This window comes from Mustela putorius, unplaced genomic scaffold (genome assembly GCF_011764305.1).
Source record: "Mustela putorius furo isolate JIRA1106 unplaced genomic scaffold, ASM1176430v1.1 tig00000228_pilon_pilon_pilon, whole genome shotgun sequence".
NCBI lineage: Eukaryota > Metazoa > Chordata > Mammalia > Carnivora > Mustelidae > Mustela > Mustela putorius.
This window is the reverse complement of record NW_025421322.1, coordinates 33,207,953-33,222,950: the sequence shown is the minus strand read 5'-3', so window position 1 is coordinate 33,222,950 and position 14,998 is coordinate 33,207,953. Positions and strand designations below refer to the sequence as shown.

At 52.8% G+C, this 14,998-nt stretch overlaps 1 protein-coding gene across 4 annotated transcripts in view; it reads left to right on the top strand.

Annotated features, from left to right (window-relative positions):
* ST3GAL1 (ST3 beta-galactoside alpha-2,3-sialyltransferase 1) overlaps positions 1-14,998 on the top strand; it is an 89,322-nt gene that overhangs the window by 13,885 nt on the left and 60,439 nt on the right. For all 4 annotated transcript variants that reach the window (XM_045078152.1, XM_045078151.1, XM_045078154.1 and 1 more), the window contains exon 2: positions 4,401-4,554. The gene's annotated coding sequence lies outside the window, so the exon portion shown is untranslated. The remainder of the gene's footprint in view (positions 1-4,400; positions 4,555-14,998) is intronic.

The window sequence follows — 14,998 nt, the reverse complement described above, 5'->3', positions numbered from 1 at the left end:
GGTGTTTCTGGGTCATCTCACCACCGGGTTCTGATTGGCCCCTGCACCTGCCTACATCTGGGCCACCTGTCCCCTCCGCAGACAGATCTGCCAGACAGTCTCTGTGCTGAGCTCATTCTCCGAGATCACTGTGTTCTGGACAGGAATTCAGATTAAGAAACCACCCACCTGTGTGCTGACCGTCTCCGCCCTGACCCCTGCGCAGGGTGGTGCAGCTGCTGGCTCGTGTGCCCGCACCCCTCCCCACACGGTGGGCTCCTCACCAGCTGACCCCTGAGAGTGTGCTGTTGTCCCACCAGGGCAGGGCACCGCAGAGGTGCTCAGTGAGCGCCCATGTGAAGTACACTGCGCTCGTCCTGGGAGGAATTGGTTTATCATCCAAGGCTCCGATCTTGACCGTGACCTTGAGCAAGTTGCTTACCCTCCTCCAGTCTCCACTTGCTCATCCGCAAAATGATACACATGACAGCTGGCGTCACATCACTGTGAAGAAGAGCAGAGATTTTGAGGACAAAGGGCTTAGTTTGGGAAAGTGCCAGCCAGCCCTTTAAAGTGGTATCTGCCCCAATTTCTACTACTAGTTTTACTTTGCTTTTTTTGTTTTTAAGTGATCCCATGTTGGTTTTGTCCACTTTTGTTCGGTACACCTTGCAAAATAGTTGAAGCCGGAACGGTGCCTGTGTTAACAAGGAGCCAACTCAGACTCCGAGGAAGACTGTTTGCCGTCACACATCCTGGCTTACACAGTGTCTCCTGGTCGACACAGCAGCCGCGGGGCACCCTGTTTCAAGATAATACGTGGCCACAGGCCTCTGAGAGGAGACGTCCTTGTATTGAAGGGGCAGCACTATTATTCAGCGGGGCCCTGCGTTCACAATTCTCCAGATGATCGCTTCTCAAGCAGAGGGAAAGGCCGGGATTTCTTAAGCAATGTAGAAGTGGTGAGGAATTTCGGGTCCGGTCCTCTGCTCTGCTCCCCAAAGAACCAAAATCGGAGAACAGCCTCTCTCAGGAGATTTATCACGTTCTCATGCATGATGGTGCAGGGGCTGCCGATGGTGACGTTCTGTTAGGGGCGAAGGAGTGGCTTATGGGCCCTCACCTCCTGTGCGGTAGGTAGAGCTGGTGGACGTGTTTCCTGCGGCTTAGTCTCCTGGTTTAGCCCAGCAGTTGGCTGCTGGGGGCTTGGACCAGTACCTGGTGGCTGCCAGTCCTCCGGATAGAAAGGAAGGGGTCAATGCCCAGGGGCAGGGGGAGGGGGGGGAAGCAGGTGGGATCCAGGGAGACAGGGCAGGATAGCAGAGCGTGGGAAGAGAGCCGCGGTGTCACATTCCAGAAGAAATTTTCAGGGTGCAGGTTAAAAAGCAAAAGGCAGGGGCATCTGAGTGGCTCAGTCAGTTAAGCTTTGGCCTTTGGCTCAGGTCATGGTCTCAGGGTCCTGGGGATCAGGCTCCCTGCTCAAAAGGTAGTCTGCTTCTCCCTCTTCTTCCTGCTTGTGCTGTCTCTCTCTCTCTCTCTCTCTCTCTCTCGCAAATAAATAAATAAAATCTTAAGAAAAAGAAAAAAGAAACATAAAAGCCAAGGAGGGTCTTGGTAGATCGTTAAGCAGATACGGAATATGAGATAAGTATGTTTTCTGTGTATTTAGCACCCCAGCTTTGTGTCAGGAGCCAGGGCACCAGGGCCTGGAGGGTGGGTGACACCTGGGGAACGGTTCTAGCTCGTGGAAGTCCCCTAGTTGCCAGTGTGCCAGTCGGGGCTGGGAATCCCAGCGCAAAGGAACGGAGAGACACATAGGAAGCCTTGGGCAGCTGAAGGGAAGGTGGTAACTCGGCTTGGCGTGTGGAACGGAGCAGGTGGAAGGAAACATCTGGGACGAGTGATAGGTGAACGGATTGTTTTGTTCATTCTCTCATTCAGGAGCTAGAAACTGACTTTCTCCCGCGTGGCCGGCGGTGCGCGGCAGGCAGTGTGGTGGCAGCATGCGGTGTGGGACAGGTACCCTTGTGCTCCCAGGTGGCTATCAGGCCGGTGACACCTGCTCTCTGGGAGTGCAAGGAATCCTGGGTAGTGACGCTGCCTGGCCTCATCTGGGCAGTCCATGACGATGTCCCTGGGAAGGGCCATCACTAGTGAAATCTAATGCGTGAGGAGGCAGTGCACAGGGAAAGGGGACAGTGTGAGCTGGGGAGGGGAGGGAGGAAGGTCTGGGTTACAGCTTACAAGGGTCCCTCCGCGGGCTGCTCCGAGCAGACGCTGGCCTCAGAGGAGGTGACGGCAGGTCCGAGGCTGGGGCAGTGAGCACTCCACCTTAATTCTTCTTTCAGATGTCAGGGACTGAAAAGAAAGTTTCATTCGGGAGCTTGCCTTTGCCGTGACACTGAGCCCTGACTTCTCCAGCTCAGGTCACGTTGTGTGTCTCCTGTGGAAACATCCTGCACCCCACTTGCCGGCGAGCTCCAAATAGAATCTATTTATTGTCGACAACAGGCACCTTAGACAAATCTTGGGTCAGTCTGTAACTAAATCCTGTGGATTTTATATCTAAAATAGCTCTTGAGGGACGCCTGGGTGGCTCAGTCAGTGAAGCGTCTGCCGTCAGCTCAGGTCATGATCCAGGGTCCTGGGTATCGAGTCCAGCACCAGGCTCCCTGCTCAGTGGGGAGCCTGCTTCTCCCTCTGCCTGCTGCTCCCCCTGCTTCTGCTCTCTCTGTCTCTCTCTCTCAAATAAATAAGTAAAATATTTAAATACAATAAAATAGCTCTTGAATCTTCCATCTCTCCGCCATCCACAGCCACCCTGCCTCGGTCCTGGCTCTCCACATCTCAGGGCTATCATCAGCTCCTGGCAGATCTTTCTAGGTTGCAAGTTTATTGTGTTTTATCACCATTGTTGGCCATGTAAGGATTCCTTGGCGGTGATATCAGTGAGCTTTCACTGCATAACAGGTAGCTCCGGGCCTTAGTGCCTTCAATAACAAGCGTTCATTATTTCTCCTGATTCTCTGGGTTGATCGGACACTTCTTGTGTCTGGGAAGCATGGCTGGGGCTCAGGGGTGTGGCCCGTGCCTCCTGGGGACCAGCTTAGCTGCGGTGATGCGGCTGCAGAAGATTCCAGGCTCGAGAAAGGAGGATATTCTGTGCCTAAGCATTGTCGAAGCTTTTATTTGTGTCTTTTGTTATTGACCCACTGGCCAAAGCAGGTTATGTGGCCAAGTTCAGATTCAGAGGGTGGAGAAGTGGACCTCAATCCCTGTGGGGAGGCAGAGCAAAGCCATGTTGCTGAGGTGGCCCAAGCCGGTGGGGGCCGTTACTGCCTGCACCTGCCCCAGGGGCTAAGATGAGGACTGCGGAGCTGGACAGAACGCGTCCAGGCCCCGGGTGGTTCCTCCATAAAGCGGGACTAGTCATTGAGACCACCTCAGGGATTTCGTGAGGAAACGTGCGTCAGGATATCCCTCAGTGTGTGGGACGTAGTTAAGAGCTGAACCGGGGGTCTCTGTTTTCACGCTTCAGGTGGGGCCTTCCAGAGCCTTCTCCCACCCGGCCTCGGCCTGGTTGTGCTTCCTAGCCCTGATCTCACATGTTCACTAGTTCCATTTTCTTTTTTTAAAAAAATATTTTATTTATTTATTCGTGAGATACAGAGAGAGAGAGGGGGAGGCAGAGGCAGAGGGAGAAGCAGGCTTCCCATGGGGCAGGGGCCATGATGCGGGACTCGATCTCAGGACCCCGGAATCATGACCTGAGCCAAAGGCAGATGCTTAACCGACTGAGCCACCCGGACGCCCCTCAGAGACACTTTCTCCAAACCTTTTCTTTTTGCCACACAGCATTTCCCTTGAGCGAAGAACAACTAAAAACCCACGTGCTCTTCTCCTACTGGCTTGGTCATTCCTCCTTTAGCTCTCCCAAATATCACTCCCATCCTCGTGTCACATTGCCCTGAGTTATTCGTTTGTCTGTCTGTTTTCTCCACGAGGCTGAGCTTCTTGAGGGTCTGAACTATGGTCTCCTCATCTTTCTGTCTCTGGTACTTGGCTGCATGCATGGAACAGGATAGGTGTTTATTGAAAAAAAAAAAAAAAAAAAAAACCTTGACGTGTAAATCACTGGGTGAGTGAGTGGAGTGATGGGCGAATGCCTTCGAATTGTCTTTCGTCATCTTCAAAATGCAGTGGATGGGGCGCCTGGGTGCCTTCGACGCAGGTCATGATCCTGGAGTCCTGGGATCGAGTCCCGCATTGGGCTCTCTGCTCAGCAGGGAGCCTGCTTCTCCCTCTGACCCTCCCCTTCTCGTTCTCTCTTTCTCTCTCAAATAAGTAAATAAAATCATCAAAAGGCAGTGGATGAACTAAATGTCAAAACTGACTTGAACTTTTCTCCTCTTCCCTTCCAGCTGGGACCACTTTCAGGATCAACTTTTCTGACCCGGAAATGCCAATAGAAGTCATAATCATCGCCAGGAGCTGTGGTGAGCAAACACTTTGAGCTTTGTGACCAGGACGGTTTCCTCTGAGTGCCAGAGATGGACAGTCCCTCAGCCTCCTGAGGTAAAGGACCACCCTCTCCCTCCAGCATGAGTGAGATGTGTTGTCTTTTCTGGTTTCTTCCATAGATTAACTTTGAGTAGGCGGGGAGAGGTGTTCCCTCGTATCTTGGTATCTTTGTAATTTGGCCTTCTTTCCCAGGGATATGCCATTAAGAGGGGACACTTTCTACTCAGGAAAAATGCAGGGTCATTAGCATATCAAACAGCCTCATTTTCTTAAGAGGAAGGCCTTCTGTGTTCTCATTAAACAAGTAAGTAAAACCTGGATTAGAAACAGCCTCTTGTGACCAGTGCCTGCCATCCCAGAGAAGTCTGAAATGACACCGTACTGTAGTGACTGTCAGTAAACAACTCTGACCCATAGGACAAAAGTGGCCCAGTCATTTTTTTTATAAATAAAGTTTTATTGGTACCCAGCCACACTCCTCTCTTCAGATATGTGTCACATCACAACGGCAGTGGTGACAGAGGGCTGTGTGCCCTGAAAGCCGAAAATACTCACGGTCTGGTCCTTCATGGGAAGAGTGTGCCTGCTCCTGATCTAGAGCTAAGCTGTCCACATGAGGCCACTCTATGTGTGGCTATTTAAATTTTAATGCATTGAAATTAGTCACAAGGAGAAATGCAGCCCTCAGTCACACTCACCGTATTTCAAGTGCTCAATAACCGTATGTGACTGGTGGCTCCCTTTTGAACAGTGTACATTGAGAATGTTTCCATCAGCTTTGGAAAGCTGTCTTGGGAAAACTATGGTCATCCTGGGGTGTCTCTCTTTGCTCTGAGTGTCTGACTCAGCTTGGATATAATTGCGGCCATTGTAGAAAAAGGAGGGTTGGTCCATCTATGTGTATGTATGACTGTTCTATAGGATTATTGGTGAGTACATCTATTTATTTATCTACTTACCTATCCATAAAAATGGAATTACTTCTAGAATTTCTTTGGCCAGCCAACTTATGGCCACTGTATGTGAGTCTGTGTAAAAACTAAGCCACTTGGACCTTGAGATTTATCAATTTTACATATGCAGGTACCTTGATACAAATATGAGCCTTCCCATGGTCACAGGAAGATCAGACACAGTATTGGGTCTCCTGTAAAGGGAATGAAGCAATGGCCATAGTGTTCCCCATCGGCTGAAGATGGAGCAAGAGAGATAAGAAACAGTGAGAGGAAGAAAGTGAGCTAAAGATACAGGGCCTGTGAGTCTTGGAAGAAGGAGGAATGCTAGAGACAAAAGATGACAGGGAGACACCATGGATTTACTCTCAAAGAATGTGTTAAACAGAATCATGACGATTGGGAACTTATCCCACCTCAGAATCAGGCTGAGTACAGCCAGTTCTATACAGCAGACCCATGGGGAGAAGCTTGGACTTGGCAATAGTCCCACCATCTTGGGTGGGTCAGGACTGGAAGCATAATCGAAGATTTTACTTGCTGAATAAGGGAATGTGCAGTGCTGAAGAAGAGGGCCAGTCACTGAGCTGCACGGTGCTTATGGACAGGTCAGAAAAGAAACTCTAGGTGGCCAGGAGGACTATAGGCAAAGGCCCCACGTTGTGTCTTTAGGATCTGGGCTTTTTTTGGCCTCGGGTTCCCCCAGAACTAGCAAGAACGAAGCAGAGTTTCAGATGATGGAAAAGAATTGAACTGATGTGTATCTGTACCTCTGGATTGGAAATGGGCCCTGCCTCTCTCCTCTTGGTTGGGTTTTAAGTTTTCACCATTGCCTATGAGTGTTGGAGTCACTTGAAACAGGTGTTTCCACAGCAGACTTTCAAACAGTGGAGTTTAAGCAGATATGAAGTAATTAGAAGTAACAATTAGAAAAGATACTTGTTTTTGCTACATAGTATCGAGCACACCAGGGACAACAGAGGTGGTGGTGACGATGATGTTAACAGCGATGATATCGTCCATCCATTTCAAGCTCATTGTGTGCCACATACACCATTCTGGTAATAATAATTGTTATTATACTAGCTTCAGATTATTGTGCTAAGCACTATAGTCACTTTTTCTCAGCACATGAACCCAGAGCATGTTTTTCAATTACATTTTTTCCAATTGCTCAAGTTTGATATAATTACAGATTTACAGATAAGTTGCAAGAAGAACCAAAAAATTCCTGGATACCCCTCACTTGGATTCCTTAAGTCCTAACATTTTACTATATTTGTTCTATCCTGTCCTCTCTCTATTTTTTCTGAAACCCAAAGATTCTTAAAACTGTGATACAACCAAGTCAGAAACTTAGCACGGGTCCGCGGCTGTTATCTGAGCCTCGGAACTTCTTCTGATTTCACCAGAGGCCCCCAAGTGAGGTCCTATCCAGCAAAAGAAAACCTACTGGGCACACGGCCTTTTTGGAAAACTTCTTCACTCTTGTATTTCGTGACGTTCATGTTTTTGACATGTTAAGCCAGTCATTTTTCAGAGTGTCCCTTGGTTGGTGCTTGCCTGATGCTCCCTCGTGATTCCATTTACATTCCTGCTTTTGCCCGGCATCCCACAGAATTCAGGGGGTGTCCTCCATGCCTCATAAGTGGAGGGCCGGGGCTGGTCTGTCCCATTACTGTAGTGTTGGCCTTATTCCTTGGTTAATGATGGCATCAGCCAATGGTCAAGGGGCCTGGCTCCTTTCAGTGGAGAATGGTGTCTAGAAATACCATCTGGTCATGGATATGTCCGTGGCTGCTGAGATAGCCTCCCCCTGGGCCCTCTGAGCAGACAGAGCTGGGAAATAGGGAGTGTGGGTGTGTGTGCATGCTTCCGTGTGTGCATATATATTATGCGTATACACATATCTGTATTTATAGACCTGTGTATATGTATCAGCATATACGTGTGTACCCATCATATATATGTGTGAATATGCCTATAGAGGCCCGTCGTCTAGATCGTTTCTAAAGCAGCACACATGCATATTAAAACCACGGTGAGCTCACACTGGCGAAGCTAGCCGCAACATTCTTGAAATCCACGTCTGTCTCAATGATGTTGGCCCAGTCTCATGGCCAATACCACCGAGCACCACATTTATTAAACCACGGGTCAGACCCTATTCCATACCCTTCCCTTGCTGCTACTGCTCCTCAAGCAGCCCAAGTACCAATGAGGAAACAAGACTCCAAAAAGATAATTAACTTCTGCAACGTTGTACAACGAGCCAGTGAGGCAAACGTACCCTGAGTGCCCGTTGGCCTGTTGGCGTCAGAGCCGATGGCCTGTGGGGAGGCCAGTGCCCCAGAGAAAAACCCAAGCCAAGGGTGACGGGGAGCGTTTGTCCCACAGACCCGAGACGGCTGAGGCTCCTAGCGGCAGGAAGGAGATGGCGCGTTGGTGAGGCCCACGTCCGTCACTCCCGGCAGGTGTTTACCGGCTGCCTCTCGGGCATCTGCATGGGGCTGTGTGTGCTCGAGCCTTTTCCTGGCAGGGGTGGGCGGCTGCGGTCCCGTGCTTTCAAGCCCTCGATCAGGTTCAGGTTGCGGGCATAAAAGCAGAAGTGGGCCTCTCTGGGGAGAGGGCATTTCCTCTCTTGCTGTGGGGCATTCCAGGCTGAGCTGCTACAGCCCGGAGGCTTTAACTGGAAACACATTTGTGTCCCGGCTCCCAGCAGAGCACTTGTAGGAGGTGAACTTGATAAATGCTACTTCTGATCCTGCATCAGTAGCTGTTTCTGAGCTCTTTCTGTGTGCCAGGCACTGTCCTGGGCAGACAGAGCCCCAGGGAGCTCACGCGTTAGCGGGAAGCTTGAGAAGGGCAAGGGGAAGAGATGGACAGGAAGCCAGGACGTAAATAAACATCAGTAGGGTGGGGCGGGGTGGGACGGAGAGCCTGTGTGGCGTGCTGGTCCTGGAGGGGCACTCGGAGGAGCCCTGGGTGGAATCCCGTCACACTGCCCAGAGGAGAGAGCACAGCAGCAAAGACAGAGAGCCCGGGCTGCTGATCAGATCACGCACGGGGGACTCATTACCCTCCCCGAGGGGCTTCACCCTGGAAAGCGAAGCCTGTCTGCTCCTGTGCATCTTTTCAGGCCTGAGGAGTCACACACATGGGCTCTCTCTCCCTCAGAACTCAAGCATTTCCTCCAAAAAATGTAAATGTTATCAGCTGGCCCAGAGGCGAACTGGAGGCCAAGGCACTCAGTGGATAAGAGGCGGTCTTAGGTCACAGATATGGAAATGGGCCGCAGGGTGGGATTTCTGTTGCTGATAACCTTAAAGAAAGAGCAACAGTTGTGGGCACAGGGGCCCTGGGAGAGAGACCGGGGAGCCAGCTTCGAGGAGCTGCATGGCTGGCAGGTGCAGAAGGGCGAGCCTGCACCGGGTGATTTGAAGGAGGGAATCCATGGGAGCAAGTGGAATTCACAGAGAGGTCTCGGTTGGGGCCGTGGGGTTCCTGCCTGCCTTCTCATCCACTCAAGCATTCATTCGTTCGCTCAGGCAGCAGACACTCCTGGGTCCCTGGCACCGTGCCGAGGACGGGATAAAACCGAGTGAGACAAGAGCTCTGTCCTCAAGACGGTGGTAATTCAGTGGGAGAAACAGACAAATAAACAGATCGGTGCTAGGCACAGATGCGCCTCTGAACTACAGGAAGGCCTATAGCTAATGCAGTTTGGGCATTCTCTTTAAGAAATAATGATACGAGTTATGGATTTAAAATGAAAGATGAGCCCTAGGGGCACCTGGGTGGCTCAGTTGCTTGAGGATCTGCCGTTGGCTCAGGTCATGTTCCTGGGGTCCTGGGATCAAGCCCCACATCGGGCTCCCTGCTCAGCGGAGAGCCTGCTTCTCCCTCTCCCTCTGCCTGCTGCTCCCCTTTCTTGTGCTCTCTCTCTGTCAAATAAATAAAGTCAGAAAGAAAGAAAGGAAGGAAGGAAGAAAAGGAAAAGAAAAGAAAAGAAAGGAAAAAGGAAAAGGAAAGACAAGACCAGACCAGACCAGCCCTAGGAAAGTGGCTTGCAGCCCAGGGCTGGAACTTAAGCCTCCCTGGGCTGGGCCAGGCTTCCTGCGGGGTCGGGAAGAATGCCTTCTCTCCTGGGGACCCTAGGGCCGCAGGGGTGACTGGGCACCAGGGCTTCATTACAGCAGGAGGCTGAGGATGGAGACTTGGCGGGAAGGCTGGCAGCGGGGATCCTGGGGCTCTAGGAGGGTGGACTTGCCCTCCGGTTCCTCCGAGCTCTATGAGCCCTTGTTCTTGGACTAACCGATGAGACCTAAAGACTTTTGCTCTTCTTAGTGCTGCTGGGACTTTGAAAGGCACTTTCCTGGCCATTCCACAAGAGTTCTACCTTGTGATCCCACTCCCGGGAGTGTGTTCTGAGCAATCACACAAACTTCGGGAGTGCAGGTGCTGGCAGAGCATTCGCCAACAATTACAAAGGTCTGCCTGTGGGCCACGTGCTCTTCTTAGAGCCCCAAGCATCAACACATTTAGCCCGTCCCCCCTCCCCTCCAGCCCAGCCACCCTGGGAGTCGGCTGCTGTCATGCTCCGTGTTTTGTCGCCGGTGGAGGCACAGAGAGGTTAAGTAACTCAGCCACAGATTGCTCAGCCATCAGTAAGCAGAGGAGCCGGGATCTCCAGGCATGTGGTCTGCCTCTGGCACCCAGGCCCCTGGCCATACTGCCTGTCCGTGATCCTTGCTGCCTGATTCTTTTAGAGCAGTGAGTCGGAGACAGCCCGAGTGGCCAAGGTCAGAAGGGCCAAAGGACATCGCCAGCACGGGACAACCCAGGACTGCTCTGTACGAGCTTTACCTGGGCTCACTAGCAGGTGGAGGTGGACACAAAGAAACCAGAGGAGATGGCAACTGCGTGGTCACAGTGTTTGAGGCCCCCCCACCTCGCCAGTCCCAGACAGTCCCCCAGGCTCATCTGTCCACACATCATTTGCAAGCGGTGTCCGAGAGCCGGCACAGGAGAGCCAGCGGTGAGGAATGGAGACCTGGTGACAGCGCAGGTTTCTGCCTGCTCCCTTTGCTCGCACCTTCTCTCACCCGGCTGCAGAGCCATGTCTTCCAGCAGCAGCCTTTCTCTGTCCCTCACTGGTCCCAGTGCCCTCGGAGCCCCAGGCTCCCTGTACCTGTTGCCTCATCTGTAGAACAGAGTGGGGAACTCACAGATGATCTGGACGTCAAATCACATGCTCTTCACCGTGGTTGCAGGAGATTAGCATCTTCCAGAAAGGTCCGGCACCCACCTGAGACCGGGGCAGTGGGCAGTGGTGCATGCCCTCCCTAAGGGACTCAAAGGTCCAGCCCTGGCTGACAACCCGGCTGGAAGCGGGGAAGCAGCAAGCATCGGCGCAGTCCCTAACCTGCTGAGCCTCGTTCCCCTGGGAAGATGGGGCCAGTCCCACCCAGCAGGGGTGGGGGACCCTCCGGGATCTACAGGCTCTGAGGGTTCATCATAATAGGTCTTGCCTGAGGTGGGTCTGGGGGTTCCTCCGTCTGTGTCTCTCTAGCTCTGCCTCCCAGATTCCCAGCCATAAGGGAGACTGTCTCCCGTGAGGGCCTGTCAGGGTGAGATGCGGCGCACAAAGCCAGGCCCGGTGCCTGGCCGGTAGTCAGTGTGACACGTCACCGCGTTGTTATTCCTAGCCAAGCCACACTGGCCTCCCTGCCGGCTTGGGACAGGTGTCCGGCTGAGGCGGAGATCTTTCCTCCACAGGAGGACGCACGTTCGGAATAACCACGGTGGCCGGGCCCAGAGGCCTTGGTGACACTCGTGCCCCAAGAGGCAGGGAGGGTGGGCACCAGACCACCAGAAGCATGGAAGTTTCCTTTGTGCTTGGGAAGCCAAGCCCACAGACTGAGTCGGCCTCAAATGACTAATTTTTATTCCAGTCATGTCTGGATGAGAAGCGTTTGGACATTGGCCAATAAACTTTGTTCCCGAAGGGCGTCCAGTCATGTCGTTCCTGTCTTCAGTGTCCATGCCTCTCCTGGCCCTGGGACAGAGTCCAAACGCCACAGCAGGACAGGACAAGGCCCACCCAGGATCCTGGCCTTAACACCACTCTCCTGCGAGCCACGGAGGAGTTTTAAGAGCAGGATGAAGAGTGTAAGCAGAAGGCCTGAGTTCAGATCACACTTCTGTGGCCCACTGTATGTACCATGTCGGGCAAGGTGCTGGGCCTGCCTTGATCCGTGTTTTCTCGTGGGCAAAATGCACCAAAGACAGCAGTAGTGACATCCTCATCCGGAAGTCATGCGGGTCAGATGTGCTGCTTTACGTGAGGGTGCTTAGGACCCTGTGGACACAGAGCAGTCCGGACCTCCAGCGCTGAGTTGCAAATACTGTTCTGGGTCGGGCTTCGCCCTGGGACGACTTCCAGGGACACACCCTAGGAACACCCCCCTTCCTGGCTTCTTATGCTGAGCCCTCGGGACCCAGATCTGAGCCAGTGAGGATACTGGGGTCCCGCCTTTCCTGGGGTTGAGGGGTGGGGTGCCGGGCTTTGGCAGGCTTCCTCTTTATTGGTGAACTGAAAACGTAAAAGCAAGAATGAGGCCTTGGGAAGGGAAGAGTGGGGTCACTTCGAGTTATCCCCCCACCCCCCGGCTTTCTAAAAGGGGACTTCTGTGGGGGGGGGGGCATGCTGTTTACCTAGTGTCGCTGGTGATGCTTGTCTTGGAGACAGATGTCTTTGTTATTTATGTATTTATTTATTTATTTATTTATAATGTAAATTTTACTTAGTTGCCATACAGGGCAATATTGGTTTCTGGAGTAGAATTCAGGGGCTCAACCATTCCCTACTATGTCCGATGCTCACCGCAGCAGGCCCTCCTGAATGCCCATCACCCGTCTAGCCAGAGAGAGAGAGAGAGAGATATCTTCAAAGTGAATATTTTGGCAATCAGAAGTTTGATGTCAGGGACTTCGTTATATCACAGTTGAAAAAACTAATCGTCAGGCACCGGAGCTACAGGTCGTCCGTACGGATGTGGCTTCTGCGGGGGTTCTAGATACGCCTGTGTAGATCTCGATCGTCCTGTGTTTATCAGGAATAGCCATTCATTCTAAATGGAGTACGTTTCACGTCTCCAGGACTCGGAACGAGCTCGTCCCTCCACCCGGACACCCTCCTCTTCGTACCTTCCTGTTGAAATAATCCCTCTTCAAAACTCAAGTGTCACCTTTTCTGGGAGTCCCTTCCCCCGACGCGCCCCCTTCCCCGGCTTCCCCGCTGGATCCTCCAGAGCACCCCTGTGTGTGGCTTGACCACACTTGACCCGTCAGGCGGGGCCTGTGTGTGTTTTCCTTGTTCGACTGGCAGCTCCTTGGGGAGCAAGAGTGGGGCTCACTCTTCACGGGGACTTACTGAAAATCCGCCTGTGCCGGGTCCCACTCTGCATCTGCAAGGACACGGATGCATGAAGGCAGGCACAGCTGACCGCCTGTCGCGGCCACACAGGACCAGCCCCAGCCGCTGGGCTGATACCCATGTTGTCCAGCCAGCTGATGGCTCTGCGGGGCTAGGTGCAGGCTTGGGCCCCCTTGGGGACTATTTCTCTCATCTTCAGTTCCCCGGAGCATCAGCCAGCCTTCCACACCTCTTGTGACTTCTGCCTCCAGCTTCTGAAGAACTGGAAATGGGGGGGGGGGGAAATCCCATTTCTGGGGGCTCGTGGTCCTTTCACTTTGGGACTACCTACTGTCCCCTTGCTGCTCACTGCTCAGCCCGGAGGCTCCTTAAAGAGCTGTTGACCATGTGCCTGCCTCAGGTTAAGTAAAGCAAGTGCACCTGCTGAGAGAGCAAGCCACCCCTCTGATCTGGATAATGGGGAGAAGGAAGAAAGGTGTGACCGGGAATCAAAGCCAGCCGGTTGACAATGTCCCAGGGCCACAATGTCCCAGGGCCATGTCGCTGTGTTGCTCAATGGCCTCCACCAGGTGCTAAAAATGCCCCCTGTGTTGGGGGATTGGCTAGCGGAAAACAAGAAGGGAGGGAAGGCTTTGGGGGCAGGAGCCAGGGATTGGCTTCTGTCTTCTGTCGGTTGAATAGAATGGAATTGGCTCTCGTTACTTCAGAGACAGGCAGAGGGACAGTTAACCGAAATCCCCATGAGGGTTGGGCCGGGTCATTCCCCATTTGCGTCCCCAGTACCTGACTGGGGACTCTCTCAGGGAGCGCTTCTGGAGGCTATGTGAAGGACTGGCGCGTCACGGCGGTGTGCTGTTCCGTCAGGTGGTGGTACCGAGTGACTTAGCCATTTCCGTTACTACGTATTTCTCTGTTATACAGGCACATGATATAGGTATCATTATCGTTATAAACAGCGCTCTGTTGAACATCTTTATGCTTTAGGATTTTCCTTCATTTGAACTACCCTGAAAATGTTTTGGCTGCCTGTGACTTTGTTGTGGGACAAAGGCAGGAAGGCAGACTGGAAGGCCATCCCTGCTGGGACTCAGGGGAAGACGGGGCCAGGACGTGGAGGCAGCAGCAGGCGGGGTCTAACCTTAGCAAGGCAGTTGGTCTGCTGTCAGCGGGGCCCTGAGTCCAGGCCTGGGAGCGGGAGCGGCAGATGGGACAGGAAGTTGGGACAGAGACACGTGCCTCTGTTAGGAGAGGGAGCTGGTCCTCAGCCCTCCCCTTCTAGGGAGCAGTGAGCGGCATGACAGGGGAAGCAGGTGCTCTCAGCTGTGTGCGGGTGGGACTGGAGCTGGAGTCCCAGTTCACACCCAGTTCATGCTCATCTGTAAAACTGGGATATTGGTAATTCACGGGGAAGACTATATTCCTGCAGCACGAACCGGGATGCTGACATTCTGGGTGTTGGCAATATCTGCAAATCCTTTGCTCTGGTTCCTGGATCCTATAGGCTGCAGGAATTTTGCAGAACTCCAGGGTTTGCACATCCCATGGGCTTCCTTGGAACTCAGAGCGCCCTGGGACCCTGAGGGGCATAGGATGCCCACATCCTATGGAACTTTAGGTGTCCCCAGCATTCCGGCATCCAGGGGGAAGCCAGAGAGCTGTGGCTTGGAAGTTATCCCTCCACAATAAAAATGGTCGGGAGCGGCAGATTAATTGACAGCAGCGGCACCAGGTCCTACCCGGCTCTTAATTAGTTCCTCGGTGGTTTGAACGGATGGATATGAGGAAGAGAAGATGGCCTTCCAAAGCTGTGCTTCCCAGCTCCCCACAACGTAAGCACTGGTGACCACACACGTGAGCACCGGTGAACGCACACACGTGAACATCAGTGAACACACACACACATGCACACACACACACACACAGTGGGGAGAGGCATATTGGCTGGCATGGTGCCTGGGGAATCTTTGAGCATTTTGCAGGTCGGGGCCTTGAGTGCTCTACCTCCTGTACCATGCAGAAGGAGTCCTGACCAAACTGCCAGACCCTCCCCAGGACCCTGCAGTTGGGCTGTGGAGCCGCGTTGCCTGGTGGCTTGCTGTGGTTCTCA